At 41.9% G+C, this 16,491-nt stretch overlaps 1 protein-coding gene and 1 pseudogene across 1 annotated transcript in view; both read left to right on the forward strand.

Annotated features, from left to right (window-relative positions):
- NHSL2 (NHS like 2) overlaps positions 1 to 16,491 on the forward strand; it is a 248,776-nt gene that overhangs the window by 120,827 nt on the left and 111,458 nt on the right. The window lies entirely within an intron of this gene.
- Positions 12,639 to 13,784, forward strand: LOC101042889 (small ribosomal subunit protein uS5 pseudogene; annotated as a pseudogene).

The following is a 16,491-nucleotide window of genomic DNA, read 5'->3' on the forward strand; positions in this document are numbered from 1 at the left end:
TGCCCACTTCTTGGATTGCTGGGCTCTGGCTGCAAGCCCTCAGAGCTCCTGTCATTCCTTTGCATAATAAAGCAGCTACCCCAAGCAAGTGGTTCAGAAGGGTGGTTGGGGGAGGGAGGGGCGGAGAAAGTGTTGTGAAAGTTTGAATGCTTGCCAGCAGCTGGGCCTTCCCGTCTAGGGTGACTTCATGAAAGAAGCCCTGGAAAGATTGTTCCCTCTCCCTTGTGAGGGTGCATTTTTGAGAATTACTTTGTTTTCCTCTCCATTTTCTCTGCAAGTCTGATTGGGGAGGGGTGCTAAAGGTTATGTGTACTATTTAAAAAAAAAAAAAGGTAGAGAAAACCACCCCTTAAATGTAAAGCTGAGTAATTGCAGGAAAAGAATCCAAGAGAATGAGGTTTCTGCCCAAGTATGGGAAAATATCCATCCATCTCCCCACTTAATCAGAAAAATGATCTGCCGAGTAGTGAGTCATGCTGCCTGTCAGCAAATAATGCTGACCCTAGCCACAGAGCCAGGAATAACAGAGGTGAGAGATGACAGTAGCTATGACGAAGAAAATACATGAAGGGAGCTGGATTCCTGCTGCCAGCAGCTGTTTGGCCCACCTTTGCCCCCTTCTGTGCAATAGCAAAAGCACTGGACTGGGCTGTGTCATTGGCGACACTGATCAATACCACTGGGTTTCATCCATACATTCTGATAAGTGGGGTCTGGGTCTCTGCAGGGGGCACTCAGAATCAGTCACAGCTTGTGCACAGTCTGGGAGTGCTTTTTATTGAGGAAAGCATATATACAGTAGATTACATAAAGCACACTGTAAATGTACAGTTCAGTGAAGCTCTGTGTGTGTGTGTGTGTGTGTGCATACATCTGTGTGTAACCACCACTCAGATCAAAATATAGAATATTTGCAACACCCCGGAAGGCTGGCTTTTCCCCCTTCCATTTGGCTTCTTTATTTACACTCACCAAGTACTGCAATCAAATTTTTGTGGTCAGCAGCATGCTGGTAAATGTTTAACAACCAGTTCTGGTGTGTGTAATGGGGTGCCCTACTTTGTAGCTTTTGCCAACTTTGTGGTATAAATATTCCTGGCATGGCTGATTTCAAGCTACCAACAGTTTAACAACTGGCTCACCAAATTAGGAAAATTTAACAATTGGCTCCGGTGAGCCAGGCAGACTGGCTCCAGCACACCACCGGTTGTAACAAAGGATTAAAGAGAGCCAAGTCCACCCATCTACCCAGCACAGGTAGGAGTGGGCTCCCAAATACTCACGGGTCCAGCCCCCTTAGTGAGGAGAGAATCATTCACAGGATTTAAAGTGATCTTCAAGTACTCTCCAAGATGACCAAATAGAAACAACTCCGGCACACAACACCTAGCAAGAGAGACGCAGAAATCCAGAGATCTCCTAGCTCCAGCCAAGGTACCAAGTGCACTTCAACAGGTCTGGTCCAATGGTGAGCAAAGCCCATTCAGGGCAGACTGAGGCAGGGAGGGCTGCCACTTCACCCAGAAAGTGCATCTGACTGGCAAGTCAGAGGCTCCCCTTCTAGCACTCCGGTCCAGATACAGCGCTTCCCCTAAAGCCTCAGGAATACACAGAATAGGGGATCTTTAGCCAGTCAAGCGCTGGGAATTACAAGCACGGAGCTGAATAATAATCCAGGCCAGTGTCCTGGATTGGTGCACAGACCTAAACAGATGTATAAGCCCAAAAGAGGGCTGTGAGAGCCTGCGGACCGAGCTATCGCCCCCTCCCCGTGCCTGGAGAGAGACCGAGCTGTAAGTGGGAGCAGCTGGGCAGGCCCCTACCCCATGACTTGAGAGAGAGGAAGCTTAAAGGGGGAGATGGCTGGCTGGGTGTGGCTGGGTGGGTTCCTACTCTCCGCACAAACCCAAGAGGGCTGAAGCTCTGACTCTAGCGGGTTGCACAGCCAGTGCCACAGTCGGAGCTGAACCTTGAATGATTCAGCCCAGTGGAGGAAGGGCACAACCCACCATTAGAGAGGTGGGACTGGCCAACATGTTTTAACAAAAAACACAGGAAGCCTACTTACCAACGGGACGGCGTTCTGGGCAACCCAGCAGCCCCTACAGGTCAGCGGAAGAGGCAGGCCTAATCTCCCAGCATAAACAAAAAAGACACAGGAAGCTTCCCTAGTAACCTGAAGGAGTCCCTAGAAACCCAGTAGCACCTCCACAGGCAGACAAGCAACTTCTTGAAGTAGCTCCCTGAGACCACAGCCACGTAAATCCACAAAAATAGGGAAAAAACAGCGCAAAAAGATGAAACCGTCAAACACCAGAGCACCTCTTCTCCTTCAAGGGATCACAACTCCTCAATAACACAGGAACACAACATGACCACCAAGGAGTGTGACGAATTGACAGAAACAGGCTTCAGAAGGTGGATAATAACAAACTTTGCTGAGCTAAAGGAACACGTTCTAACTCAATGCAAAGAAACCAAAAACCTTGAAAAAAGATTAGACAAAATGCTAACTAGAGTAACCAGCTTAGAGAAGAACATAAACGACTTGATGGAGTTGAAAAACACAGCATGAGAACTACGTGAAGCAAACACAAGTTTTAATAGCCAAATCGATCAAGCAGAAGAAAGGATATCAGAGATTGACAATCAACTCAATGAAATAAAAAGAGAAGGCAAGACAAGAGAAAAAAGAGTGAAAAGAAATGAACAAAGCCTCCAAGAAATATGGGATTATGTGAAAAGACCTGATCTATGCTTGATCAGTGTACCTGAATATGATGGGGAGAATGAATCAAAGTGGGAAAACACGCTCCAGGATGTTATCCAGGGGAACTTCCCAAGCCTAGCAAGGCAGTCCAACATTCAAATTCAAGAAATACAGAAAACTCCACAAAGATATTCCTCAAGAAGAGCAACCCCAAGGCACATAATCGTCAGATTCACCAGGGCTGAAATGAAGGAAAAAATGCTAAGGGCAGCCGGACAGAAAGGTCAGGTCACCCACAGAGGGAAGCCAATCAGACTCACAGTGGATCTCTCAGCAGAAACCCAACAAACCAGAAGAGAGTGGGGACCAATATTCAACATCCTTAAAGAAAAGAACTTTCAACCCAGAATCTCATATTCAGCCAAACTAAGCTTCGTAAGTGAAGGAGAAATAAAATCCTTTATGGACAAGCAATTACTGAGAGATTTCATCACCACCAGACCTGCCCTACAAGAGCCTCTGAAAGAAACACTAAGCATGGAAAGGAACAAGTTCCAGTCACTGCAAAAGCAAACCAGTTGGCAAAGACCAAAAATGCAATGAAGAAAATGAGTCAACCTAATGGGAAAGGAAATCAGCCAGTAACAAAATGGCAGGATCAAATTCACACGTAACAATATTAACATTGAATGTAAACAGCCTAATTGCCCCAATCAAAAGTCACAGACTGGGAAACTGGATAAAAAGTCAAGACCCATCAGTGTGCTGTATTCAGGAAACCCATCTCACATACAAAGACACACATAGACTCAAAATAAAGGGATGGAAGAAGATTTACCAAGCAAATGGAGAACAAAAAAAAAGCAGGGGTTGCAATCCTAGTCTCTGATAAAGTGGACTTCAAACCAACAAAGATCAAAAGAGACAAAGAAGGACACTAAATAATGGTAAAAGATTCATTCCAGCAAGAAGAGCTAACTATCCTAAATATATATGCCCCCAACACAGGAGCACCCAGATACATAAAGCAAGTTCTTAACAACCTGAAATGAGATTTAGACCCCCTCACAATAATAGTGGGAGACTTCAACACTCCACTGTCAATATTAGACAGATTGACGAGACAGAAAATTAACAAGGACATCCTGGACTTTAAGGCAGAACTGGACCAAGCGGACCTAATAGACATATACAGAATGCTCCACCCCAAATCCACAGAATATGCAGTTTTCTCAGCACCACATTGCACTTACTCTAAAACTGACCACATCATTGGAAGCAAATCACTCCTCAGCAAATGCAAAAGAACAGAAATCATAACAAACAGTCTATCAGACCACAGCACAATCAGACTAGAACTCAGGATTAAGAAACACACTCAAACCCTCATAACCACTTGGAAACTGAGCAACTTGCTTCTGTGTGTCAACTGGATAAACAACGAAATGAAGGCAGAAATAAAGATGTTCTTCGAAACCAATCAGAATGAAGACACAACTTAGCAGAATCTCTGGGACACCTTTAAAGCTGTGTCAAGAGGGAAATTTATAGCAATAAATGCCCACATGAGAAACAAGGAAAGATCTAAAATTGACACCCTATCATCAAAATTGGAAGAGCTAGAGGAGGAAGATCAAAAAAACTCAAAAGCTAGCAGAAGACAAGAAATAACTAAGATCAGAGCAGAACTGAAGGAGATACAGAAACAAAAAACCCTTCAAAAAATCAATAAATCCAGGAGCTGGTTTTTTTTAAAAAAAGATCAACAAAATAGACTGCTAGCCAGATTAATAAAAAAGAAAAGGGAAAAGAATCAAATAGATGCAATAAAAAACGATAACGAGGATATCACCACTGATCCCACAGAAATACAAACTACCATCAGAAATTACTACAAACAGCTCTATGCACATAAACCAGTAAACCAGGAAGAAATGGATAAATTCCTAGACACTTGTACTCTACCAAGACTAAACCAGGAGGAAGATGAAACCCTGAATAGACCAATAACAAAGGGCTGAAGTAGAGGCAGCAATCAATAGCCTACCAACCAAAAAAAAATCCAGGTCCAGACTGGTTCACAGCCTAATTCTACCGGTACAAAGAGGTGCTGGTTCCATTTCTTCTGAAACTATATCAAACAATACAAAAGGAGGGAATCCTCCATAACTCATTTTATGAGACCAACATCATCCTGATACCAAAACAAGGCAGAGACTCAACTAAAAAAGAAAACTTCAGGCCAATATCCATAATGAACATTGACACAAAAATCTTCAATAAAATACTGGCAAACAGATTGTAACAGCACATCAAGAAGCTTATCCATCACAACCAAGTAGGCTTCATCCCGGGGATGCAAGGCTAGTTCAACATACACAAATCCATAAACATAATCCATCACGTAAACTGAACCAAAAACCAAAACCACATGATTATCTCAATAGATGCAGAGAAGGTCTTCAACAAAATTCAACAGCACTTCATGCTAAAAACTCTCAATAAACTAGGTATCGAAGGAACATATCATAAATGATAAAAGCTATATATGACAAACCTACAGCCAATATCATATGGAACGGGCAAAAACTGGAAGAATTCCCTTTGAAATCAGGCACTAGACAAGGATGCCCTCTCTCACCACCACTCCTATTCAATATAGTATTGGAAGTTCTAGCCAGAGCAATCAGGCAAGAAAAAGAAATAAAGGGTATTCAATTAGGAAAGGAAGAAGTCAAACTGTCTCTATTTGCAGATGACATGATTGTATATCTAGAAGGCCCCATCATCTCAGCCCAAAATCTTTTCAAACTGATAAGCAACTTCAGCAAAGTCTCAGGATACAAAATCAATGTGCAGAAATCACAAGCATTCCTATATACCAATAACAGACAAACAGAGAGCCAAATCAAGAGCGAACTCCCATTCACAATTGCTACAAAGAGAATAAAATACCTAGGAATACAACTAATAAAAGATGTAAATGACCTCTTCAAGGAGAACTACAAACCACTGCTCAACGAAATAAGAGAGGACACAAACAGAGGGAAAAACACTCCATGCTCATGGTTAGGAAGAATTAATATTGTGAAAATGGCCATACTGCCCAAAGTAATCTATAGATTCAATGCTATCCCCATCAAGCTACCAATGACCTTCACAGAACTTGAAAAAACCACTTTAAACTTCATATGCAATCACAAGAGAGCCCGCATAGCCAAGACAATCCTAAGCAAAAAGAGCAAAGCCGGAGGCATCGCACTGCCAGACTTCAAACTATACTACAAGGCTACAGTAATCAAACCAGCATGATACTGGTACCAAAACAGAGACATGGACCAATGGAACAGAACAGAGGCCCCAGAAGCAATACCACACATCTACAACCATCTGATCTTTGACAAATCTGACAAAAACAAGCAATGGGGAAAGGACTCCATGTTTAATAAATGGTGTTGGGAAAACTGGCTAGCAATGTGCAGAAAGCAGAAACTGAACCCCTACCTGTCACCTTACACTAAAATTAACTCCAGATGGATTAAAGATTTAAGCATAAAATCTAACACCATAAAAACATTAGAAGAAAATGTAGGCAAAACCATCCAGGACATAGGCATAGGCAAGGACTTCATGACTAAAACACCAAAAGCAATGGCAATAAAAGCCAAGATAGACAAATGGGATCTAATTAAAATTCAGAGTTTCTGTACAGCAAAAGAAACCATCATTAGAGTGAATCAGCAACCAACAGAATGGGAAAAAAATTTTGCAATCTACCCGTCTGACAAAGGGCTAATATCCAGAATCTACAAAGAACTAAAACAGATATACAAGAAAAAAACAACCCCATTCAAAAGTTGGCGAAGGATATGAACAGACACTTTTCAAAAGAAGGCATATATGAGGCCAATAAACATATGAAGAATGCTCATCACTAGTCATTAGAGAAATGCAAATCAAAACCACATTGAAATACCATCTTACGTCAGTTAGAATGGTGATCATTAAAAAGTCTGGAGACGGCCGGGCGCGGTGGCTCAAGCCTGTAATCCCAGCACTTTGGGAGGCTGAGGCGGGTGGATCACAAGGTCAAGAGATCGAGACCATCCTGGTCAACATGGTGAAACCCCGTCTCTACTAAAAATACTAAAAATCAGCTGGGCATGGTGGCGTGTGCCTGTAATCCCAGCTACTCAGGAGGCTGAAGCAGGAGAATTGCCTGAACCCAGGAGACGGAGGTTGCGGTGAGCCGAAATCGCGCCATTGCACTCCAACCTGGGCAACAAGAGCGAAACTCCATCTCAAAAAAAAAAAAAAAAAATCTGGAGACAAAAGATGCTGGAGAGGATGTGGATAAATATGAACACTTACACAGTTGGTGGGAGCATAAATTAGTTCAACCATTGTGGAAGATGGTGTGGCAATTTCTCAAGATCTAGAAATAGAAATTCCATTTGATCCAGCAATCCCATTACTGGGTATATACCCAAAGAACTATAAATCTTTCTACTTTAAAGACACATGCACACGTATATTCATTGCAGCCCTGTGTATAATAGCAAAGACCTGGAACCAACCCAAATGCCCATCAATGATAGACTGGACAAAGAAAATATGGTACATATACACCATGGAATACTACGCAGCCATAAAAAACAATGAGTTCGTGTTCTTTATAGGGACTTGGATGAATCTGGAAACCATCATTTTCAGCAAACTGACACAAGAACAGAAAGCCAAACACTGCATGGTCTCACTCATAGGTGGGTGTTGAACAATGAGAACACGTGAACTCAGGGAGAGGAACATCACACACTGGAGGCAGTTTGGGGGATAGGGGAGAGACAGTGGGGAGTGAGGAGGTTGGGGAGGGATAACATGGGGAGAAATGCCAGATATAGTATGCACCTAAAGTAAAATAAAAATATAAATATAAATTTATAAAAAAAAAATAAAAATTCAATGATCCCTAGCTTCTTTTATCCATGCAGCAGACATTGGTTGTGTCCATCCCTTGTGGCAAGCTCTAAGGTCACAAACATGAGTAAATCATGGTTCTATCCCTCAAGGAGCTTACATAATTTAACACTCAGAAGGACAGGCAGACATGTGAAGGTATGTGTGCAATAAAGAGTTCTAGGGGCTGCATAGGAGACTACATGGGACGTATTGAAGGCACCAAGGAGGGCTCATTTCTGTCTTTGAATCAGAAATACATCTCTTATTCCACTTTGCTTTGGGAGGTGTCTTGGGGCTGAGGAAAAGAGTATCAGATTCCTACACACTTTGTTTTGGATCCTGGTTCCACCTCTTCTATGCTGTATGATCTTGGGCAGGTCATTTAACCTCTCTGAGCCTCAGATCCCATATCCATAGAATGAGGGTAATAGTAGTATCTATCTTACACAGCTATTGTAAGTATTAAATGAGATATTTCATGTGTAGCACTTAGCACACATAAGCAGTTACTAATTATTAGCTTCAATTAGGAATTATGAGCTTCAATTAGGGATTATTAACAACTAGCTTGGACAACCTTTGAACCTCTCTAGGACTCATTTTCATCTATAAAATGGGACTAAAGTGCCAACCTTGTCAGTGTTGTCATGATAATTAAATTAGACCATGTATGTGAATTGTCTGGCCCGGAGCTGGTTCTCAGCAAATGCTGGTTTTCCTCCTTTCCTGCTTTCTCTCTCCTTTCTAACATACTAGCTTAAGACCTCTTTTGGGGGCGGGGGGGGGAAGCCCAGCTCTGACATGCCAGGAAATAAATATATCCAGTGAACACATTTACCCTTTTTAAAAGCTTTTTGTTTTGAAATTTTAGAATCATGGGAAGTTGCAAAAAAATTTACAAGGTGGATCCTGTCACCCTTTACTCAGTTTTACAATGTTGACATCTTACGCAACTGGGAAAGTTGGTACAATCCGCAAAGCATTTTACATGTCATGTATTCTGTATATGAGTGTGTATATCATTTCAAACAACTTTATTGCATGTGTAGATTTGTATAACCATCACAATTGAGATGCATAACTTCAGGTAATTGGCCACTGAAGTAAATAATAATAATAATAAAAAGGAGATGCAGAACTGTTCCATCACCACAAACATCTTCCTCATGTTACCTCTGAGTATTTGTACCCATCCACTACTCACTCTCCTCATCAGCTAACCTCTGGCAAGCAAGAACCTATTCTTCATCTATATGATTTTTTTTATTTCAAGAATGTTATGTAGGCCAGGCATGGTGGCTCATACCTGTAATCTCAGCACTTTGGGAGACAAAGGTGGGCAGATTACTTGAGGTCAGGAGTTCAAGACCAGCCTGGCCAACATGGTGAAACCCCATCTCTACTAAAAATATAAAAATTACTGCAGTGTGGTGGCACTTGCCTGTAGTCCCAGCTACTCAGGAGGCTGAGGCAGGACAACTGCATGAACCAGGGTGACAGACGTTACAGTGAGCTGAGATCACACCACGGCACTCCAGCCTGGGTGACAGAGCAAGACTCTGTCTCAAAAAAAAAAGTTATATAAAGGAATTAATATTGTATGTAACCTTTCCAGATTATCTTTTTCATTCAGCACAATTTTCATGAGATCCTTGCAAGTTGCTGCATCTATCAATAGTTTGTCCCCATTGATTGTTGAGTAGTATTCCATGGGGGTGAATGTACTAGTGTTTGTTTAACCATTCACCTGTTGAAGAATATCTGGGTTGTTTCTAAGTCTGGGCCTGTTGTGAATAAAACTTCTATGAACATTTGCACAACAGGTTTGTGTGTAAACTTAACTTTTCATTTCTCTAGGATAAACAACCAAGAGTGCAATTGCTGAGTTGTATGGCAATTGAATTCTTAGTTTTTAAAGAAACTGGCAAACTATTCTCCAGAATGACTGTACCATTTCACATTTCCTTCTCCGATGTATGAGTGATCAAGTTTCTTGGTATCCTCACCAGCATTTGGCATGGTCACTAATTTTTAGAAAATTTTAGGCCGGGCGTGGTGACACATGCCTGTAATGCCAAGACTTCGGGATGCCAAGGCAGGCGGATCACAAGGTCAGGAGATTGACACCAACCTGGGCAACATAGTGAAACCCCATCTCTACTAAAATAAAATAAAATAAAATAGCTGGGTGTGGTGTTGCACGCCTGTAGTCCCAGCTACTCGGGAGGCCGAGGCAGGGGAATCTCTTGAACCTAGGAGGCAGAGGTTACAGTGAGCTGAGATCACGCCACTGCACTCCATCGTGGTGACAGAGAAAGAGTCTGTTTCAAAAATAAATAAATAAATAAATAAAAATAAAAATAAAAATAAAAAGCATTTAGCCATTCTGATAGGTGTATAGTAATATCACATTGTGGTCTTAACCCACATTTCCCTGATTGCTAATGATGTTGACCATCTTTTCATGCATTTATTTGTCATCTGAATATCCTCTACAGTGAAATGTCTGTGCCTGACTTTTGCGCATTTTCTAATTGGATTGTTTCTTCATTTTTTACTGTTGAGTTTTGAGAGTGCTTTGTGTATTCTGGATACTAGGCTTTGTTGGATATATGGTTTGCTTTCTCCCACTCTGAAACTTGTCTTTTCATTCTCTTCACATGGGCTTTTGTAGAAAAGCAAAACATTTTAATTTTGATGAGGTTCAACTGATTAATTTTCCTTTTAATGGTTTGTCCCTACAGTGTTACATCTAAGAGTTCTTTGCCTGGTCCTAGATCCCAAAGATTTTTCTCATGGTTTTTTTTTTTCCTAAGAAGTTTTATACTTTTCTTTGAGTTCAATTTTTTACATGGTATGAGGTTTTTTGTTGTTGTTGTTGTTGTTTTTGTTGTTTGCCTGTGGGTGTCAATTGCTTCCATATCATTTGTTTAAAAGGTTATTCTTCCTCCATTGAATTGCTGTTGAACCTTTGTCAAAATTCAGTTGGGGCCAGGCATGATGGTTCAGGCCTGTAATCCCAATACTTTGGGAGCACAAAGTGGGAGGATCACTTGAGGTCAGAAGTTTGTAACCATCCTGGACAACATAGAGAGACCCCATCTCTACAAAAAAAATGTTCTTGAATTAGCTGAACATGATGGTGCATGCCCATAGTCCTAGCTACTCAGAAGGCTGAGGCAGGAAGATCACTTGAGCCCAGGAGTTCAAGGCTGCAGTGAACTATGATCACACCACTGTACTCTAGCCTGGGCAACAGAGTAAAACTTTGCTCTTAAAAATAAATAATAAAATTAATCAATCCATCAGTTGGGCATATTTTGTAGGTCTACTTCTGGATTTTCTGTTATGTTCTATTGATCTGTATATCTGTCTCTCCACCAATACCACACAGTGTTGATGAGTGTAGCTGTATAGTAGACTTCAGTACTGAGTAATTCTTCCTATTATTTTCCTTTTTCAAGATTGTTCTAGCTATTCTAGGGCCTAGTGCCTTTCCACATAAATTTTAGAATATAGTTGTTTATATTTATTTAAAAACAACTTGTAGGCCAAGTGCGGTGGCTCAAGCCTGTAATCCCAGCACTTTGGGAGGCCGAGGCGGGTGGATCACGAGGTCAAGAGATCGAGACCATCCCGGTCAACATAGTGAAACCCCGTCTCTACTAAAAATACAAAAAATTAGCTGGGCATGGTGGCACGTGCCTGTAATCCCAGCTACCTGGGAGGCTGAGGCAGGAGAATTGCCTGAACCCAGGAGGCGGAGGTTGCGGTGAGCCGAGATTGTGCCATTGCTCTCCAGCCTGGGTAACAAGAGCGAAACTCCATCTCAAAAAAAAAGAAAAGAAAAGAAAAAAAGAAGTGGGATTTTGATAGGAATTGTGTGAAACCTATAAATCAATCTGGGAAGAACTGACATCTTTACTGTGCTGAGGCTTCCAATCCACGAACATAGTATGTCTCTCCTTTATTTAGGCCCTCTTTGATTTATTTCCCCAGCATTTAGTCATATTCAGCATAGAAATCCTGTACAAGTTTTACATATAAGTGTTTTATTTTCTTTGGAACAACTTTAAATGGTATTATGTGTTTTTAATTTGGTTCCCACTTGGTTAATGCCAGTATATAGAAATGCAATGGTCTTTTCTGTGTTGATCTTGTATAGTGCAACCTTGCTGAACTCATATATTAGTTCTAAGGATTTTTGCATAGGTTGCTTGGGATTTTCTATGTAGATAATTATGTCGTCTACAAATAGGGACAGTTTTATTCCTTCCTTTCCAATTTGTATGCCTTTTATTTCTTTTTCTTGCTTATTGCACCAGCTAGAGTTTCCAGTATTATGTTGAATAAGAGTGGTGAGAGTAGACATCCTTATCTTCTTCCTAATCTCCAGGAGAAAATAGTCAGATTTCCACCTTTAAGTTTAATGTTAGCTGTAGGGTTTTGTTTTTGTTTTTTGTTTTGTTTTGTTCTTTACCAAGTTGAGGAAGTTCCCCCACTCTTTCTAGTTTATCAAGAGTTTCTGTCATGTGTGGATGATTCGTTTTATGGCCTAAGATATAGTTTGCCTTGGTGAATGGTCTATGAGTGCTTGAAAAGAATTGTTTATTCTGCTCTTGTTGGGTGGAGGGTTCTATGTATGTCAGTTACACCCCATGGATTGATTGTGTTGTTGAATTCTTCTTTCTCTTTGATAATTTTCTGTCTAATATGTCTATCAATTACTGCAAGTGGAGTGTTGAAGAACCCAACTCTAATTGTGGATTCATTAATTTGTCCTTTCAGCTCTCCCAGTTTTTGCAATTTTGTATTGCCATCATGTGGGTTACTTGAATATTTTTAGAATTCCATTTTGATGTATCCATAGTGTCTTTAAGTGTATCTCTTTGTATAGCTTTGTTGTAAGTATTGCATTATATATACATCTTGTCATAGTTACTGGTGTTGTTATTTTACCTATTTGAGTTAAGTGCAGAAACTTTATCTCCCTTTATGCCCTTTCAGCCCCCCTTATTTATAATTATCTTAAATATTTCCTCTACATACATTTAGAACCACATAAGCTAGTATTTGCTTCAACCATCAAATGTAACTTAGAAAATTCAAGTGGAGCTTCTTCTTCAACATAACACCAAATGGCGGATGACGCCGGTGCAGCAGCGGCGGGGGAGGGGGGGCAGGCCGGAGGCCCCGGGGGCCCTGGGATGGGGAAGGCGGTGGCTTCCGTGGAGGTTTTGGCAGTGGTATCCCGAGCAGGGTCGCGGCCGTGGACGGGGCCGGGGCCGAGGCCGCGGAGCTCATGGAGGCAAAGCCGAGGATAAGGAGTGGATGCCTGTCACCAAGTTAGGCCCCTGGTCAAAGACGTGAAGATCAAATCTCTGGAAGAGATCTATCTCTTCTCTCTGCCCATTAAGGAATCTGAGATCATTGACTTTTTCCTGGGGGCCTCTCTCAAGGATGAGGTTTTGAAGATTATTGCCGGTGCAGAAGCAGACCCGTGCTGGCCAGCGCACCAGGTTCAAGGCGTTTGTTGCTATTGGGGACTATAATGGTCACGTCGGTCTGGGTGTTAAGTGTTCCAAGGAGGTGGCCACTGCCATCCGTGGGGCCATCATCCTAGCCAAGCTCTCCATTGTCCCTGTGCACAGAGGCTACTGGGGGAACAAGATCGGCAAGCCCCACACCGTCCCTTGCAAGGTGACAGGCCGCTGTGGTTCTGTACTGGTGCGCCTCATCCCCGCTCCCAGGGGCACTGGCATCTCTCAGCACCTGTGCCCAAGAAGCTGCTCATGATGGCTGGTAGCGATGACTGCTACACCTCAGCTAGGGGTTGCACTGCCACCTTGGGCAACTTCACCAAGGCTACGTTTGATGCCATCTGTAAGACTTACAGCTACCTGACCCCTGATCTCTGGAAGGAGACTGTATTCACCAAGTCTCCCTATCAGGAATTCAGGGACCACCTCATCAAGACCCGCACCAGAGTCTCCGTGCAGAGGACCCAAGCTCCAGCTGTGGCTACAACATAGGGTTTTTATACAAGAAAAATAAAGTGAATTACATTGCAAAAAAAAAAAAAAAAAAAAAAAGAAAAAGATAAGAAAGAAAGAAAGACGGGCGCAGTGGCTCAAGCCTGTAATCCCAGCACTTTGGGAGGCCGAGGCGGGTGGATCACGAGGTCGAGAGATCGAGACCATCCTGGTCAACATGGTGAAACCCCGTCTCTACTAAAAATACAAAACATGAGCTGGGCATGGTGGCGCGTGCCTGTAATCCCAGCTACTCAGGAGGCTGAGGCAGGAGAATTGCCTGAACCCAGGAGGCGGAGGTTGCGGTGAGCCGAGGTTGCGTCATTGCACTCCAGCCTGGGTAACAAGAGCGAAACTCCGTCTCAAAAAAAAAAAAAAACAAAAAAATAAAAACAAAAAAAAAAAAAAACCAAAAAAAAAAGAAAGAAAGAAAGAAAGAAAAAACAAAATTCAAGTGGAAAAGAAAAAAATCTATTGTATTTACCCATATTTTTGCTAACTGTGTTCTTTCTTCCTTCCTAGTATTCCAAGATTCCTTCTTTATTGTTTCATTTATGTTTAGAGTGGGGTCCCCAACCCCCAGGCTGCAGATGCAGACTGATCCTGGTCCGTGGCCAGTTAGGAACCAGGTAGCACAGCAGGAGGTGAGCAGCAGGGTAAGGGAGCATTACCACCTGAGCGCAGTCTCCTGTCAGATCAGTGGGGCATTAGATTCTCATAGCATGAACCCTATTGTGAACTGTACACACAAGGGATCTAGGCTGCATGCTCCTTATGAGAATCTAACTAATGCCTGATAACCTGTGGTGGAACAGTTTCATCCCAAAACCATTTTCCCAACTCCCATCTGTGGAAAAGTTGTCTTCTATGAAACCAGTCCCTGGTGCCAAAAACGTTGGGGACTGCTAATTTAGAGGATTTCCTTTAGCCATACGTTTCCAGGGTAGGCCTGGTGACGAATGTTCTTAGTTTTTCTTCCTCTGAGAAGTTTTTTATTTTCCCGTCGTTCCTGAAGGATATTTTCACTGGATATAGGATTCTGGGATGACAACTCTTTTCTTTCAAGATGAGAAAAATGTCATTTTTTTCTGGCCTCCATGGTTTCGGATGAGAAATCCACTGTCAGTTGACTTGATTTTCCACTGTGAGTAATGCCCTATTTCTCTCTGACTACTTTCAAACCTTTTTTTTTTTTTTTAAATTATGACTTGTCATGAATTTTGGAGGATTTATCTTACTCGATTTTGCTCACCTTTTTGAATATGTGTCTTTTACCAAATTTGGGAAGTTTTTAGCCTTTCATTAATCAAATACTTTTTCAGTCTCATTTTATTTCTCCTCTCCTTCTAAGGCTCTGATGATACAAATCTTAGATGGTTTGTCCCACAGCTCTCTAATGCTTTGCTCATGTTATCTTTTTAATCTTTTTTTCTCTGTTGTTTATATCGTGTAATTTCTATTGTTCTATCTTGAAGTTCACTGATACTTTCTTCTGTCTTATTCTTTTTGCTGTTGAGCCCATCCACTGAGTTTTTAATTCTGTTATTTTATTTTTCAGTTCTATAATTTCCAGTGGGTTCTTCTTTACATCTTCTGTTATTTGGTGAGCTTTCCTATATTTTTTTCAAGAGTATTTGTTGAAGCATTTTGTGATGATTGCTTTAAAACTTTTGCCTAATAATTCCAACATCTGACATCTTGGTGTTGGTATATGTTGACTGTTTTTCTCATTCATGTGTGATTTTCCTGGTTCTTGATATGATTAGTGAATTTTAAATTTTTATCCTGGACATTTTGCATATTATGTTAGGAGACTCTTATTTCAATCTTTTATTTCAGCAGGCAGTCTGTTTAGGTTTAACATGTAGGATCTGGCCTACTTTTGTGGGCTGTGGTTCCAATGACAGTTTAGCTTTTGGAGCCCTTACAGTGCTATTCTGATCTGCCTTGTTCACCTATTGCAGCTACAGCTTCCTAACTGGGTCCCTACTGGTGCTTCACACAGGGGCAGAATGTACTTTCCCAGTACTGATGCTGCTAGGTGGGGGTAGGTGATACCAAGCCTGTGAGGGAAGAGAGCTCTTCCTCAGGCCAGGTGCCTGTGAAACTATCACTTGATTTCTACTGGTGCCCCCAACACTGGGGAAGGTGCTTTCCCAGGCCTCTCACTGAGTACTTCTAGGTGAGAGATGAGAGATACCATGCTGTAAGGCAGAGAGTGCCTCACCTGGCCAACTCTCTGGATAGCCTGGTGCCAACAGAGCTTCCACTCAATCTCTGCCAGTGCTACCAGGGAAAGAAAAGCCACCTTCTGTCACTGAGTGGAGGTCTGGGAGATACCAGATCTGGGTTGCCTTCTGCCAGTGAATGGAGGGTCGAGAAATGCTGATCAACCCCTTTTTAAAACAGAATCCTAGACATCAAAAGCTCAAAGAATCCCAATTTATTTTGGCAGCACAGGACTCATATTTACAGGTGCAAGGTATGAGAGTGGGGTCTGGGAGCCTGAGACCTAATCACATTTCTTGTCTTTAGACAAGTCACTTTGCTTATCTAGGTTCAAGTGTAGAATAAGTTGCAAGTGGCACCTCCTTCCCAGGGTTATGTAAAGATTTAAATGAGCTGTGGCCTGAGATGCTGCAATCCCTATGCCCATTGTGCAGGCCCTCAACAAAGGGGCGTGGGTAAAAGGTTGAGGCAGGGCAGCCTGCAACATCTCCACATTTTCAAAGTCACAAACTCTTTCAACTCTTTATAAACAGTAAATTATAAATTCTTTCAAACTCTTTA

Source organism: Saimiri boliviensis, chromosome X (genome assembly GCF_048565385.1).
Source record: "Saimiri boliviensis isolate mSaiBol1 chromosome X, mSaiBol1.pri, whole genome shotgun sequence".
NCBI lineage: Eukaryota > Metazoa > Chordata > Mammalia > Primates > Cebidae > Saimiri > Saimiri boliviensis.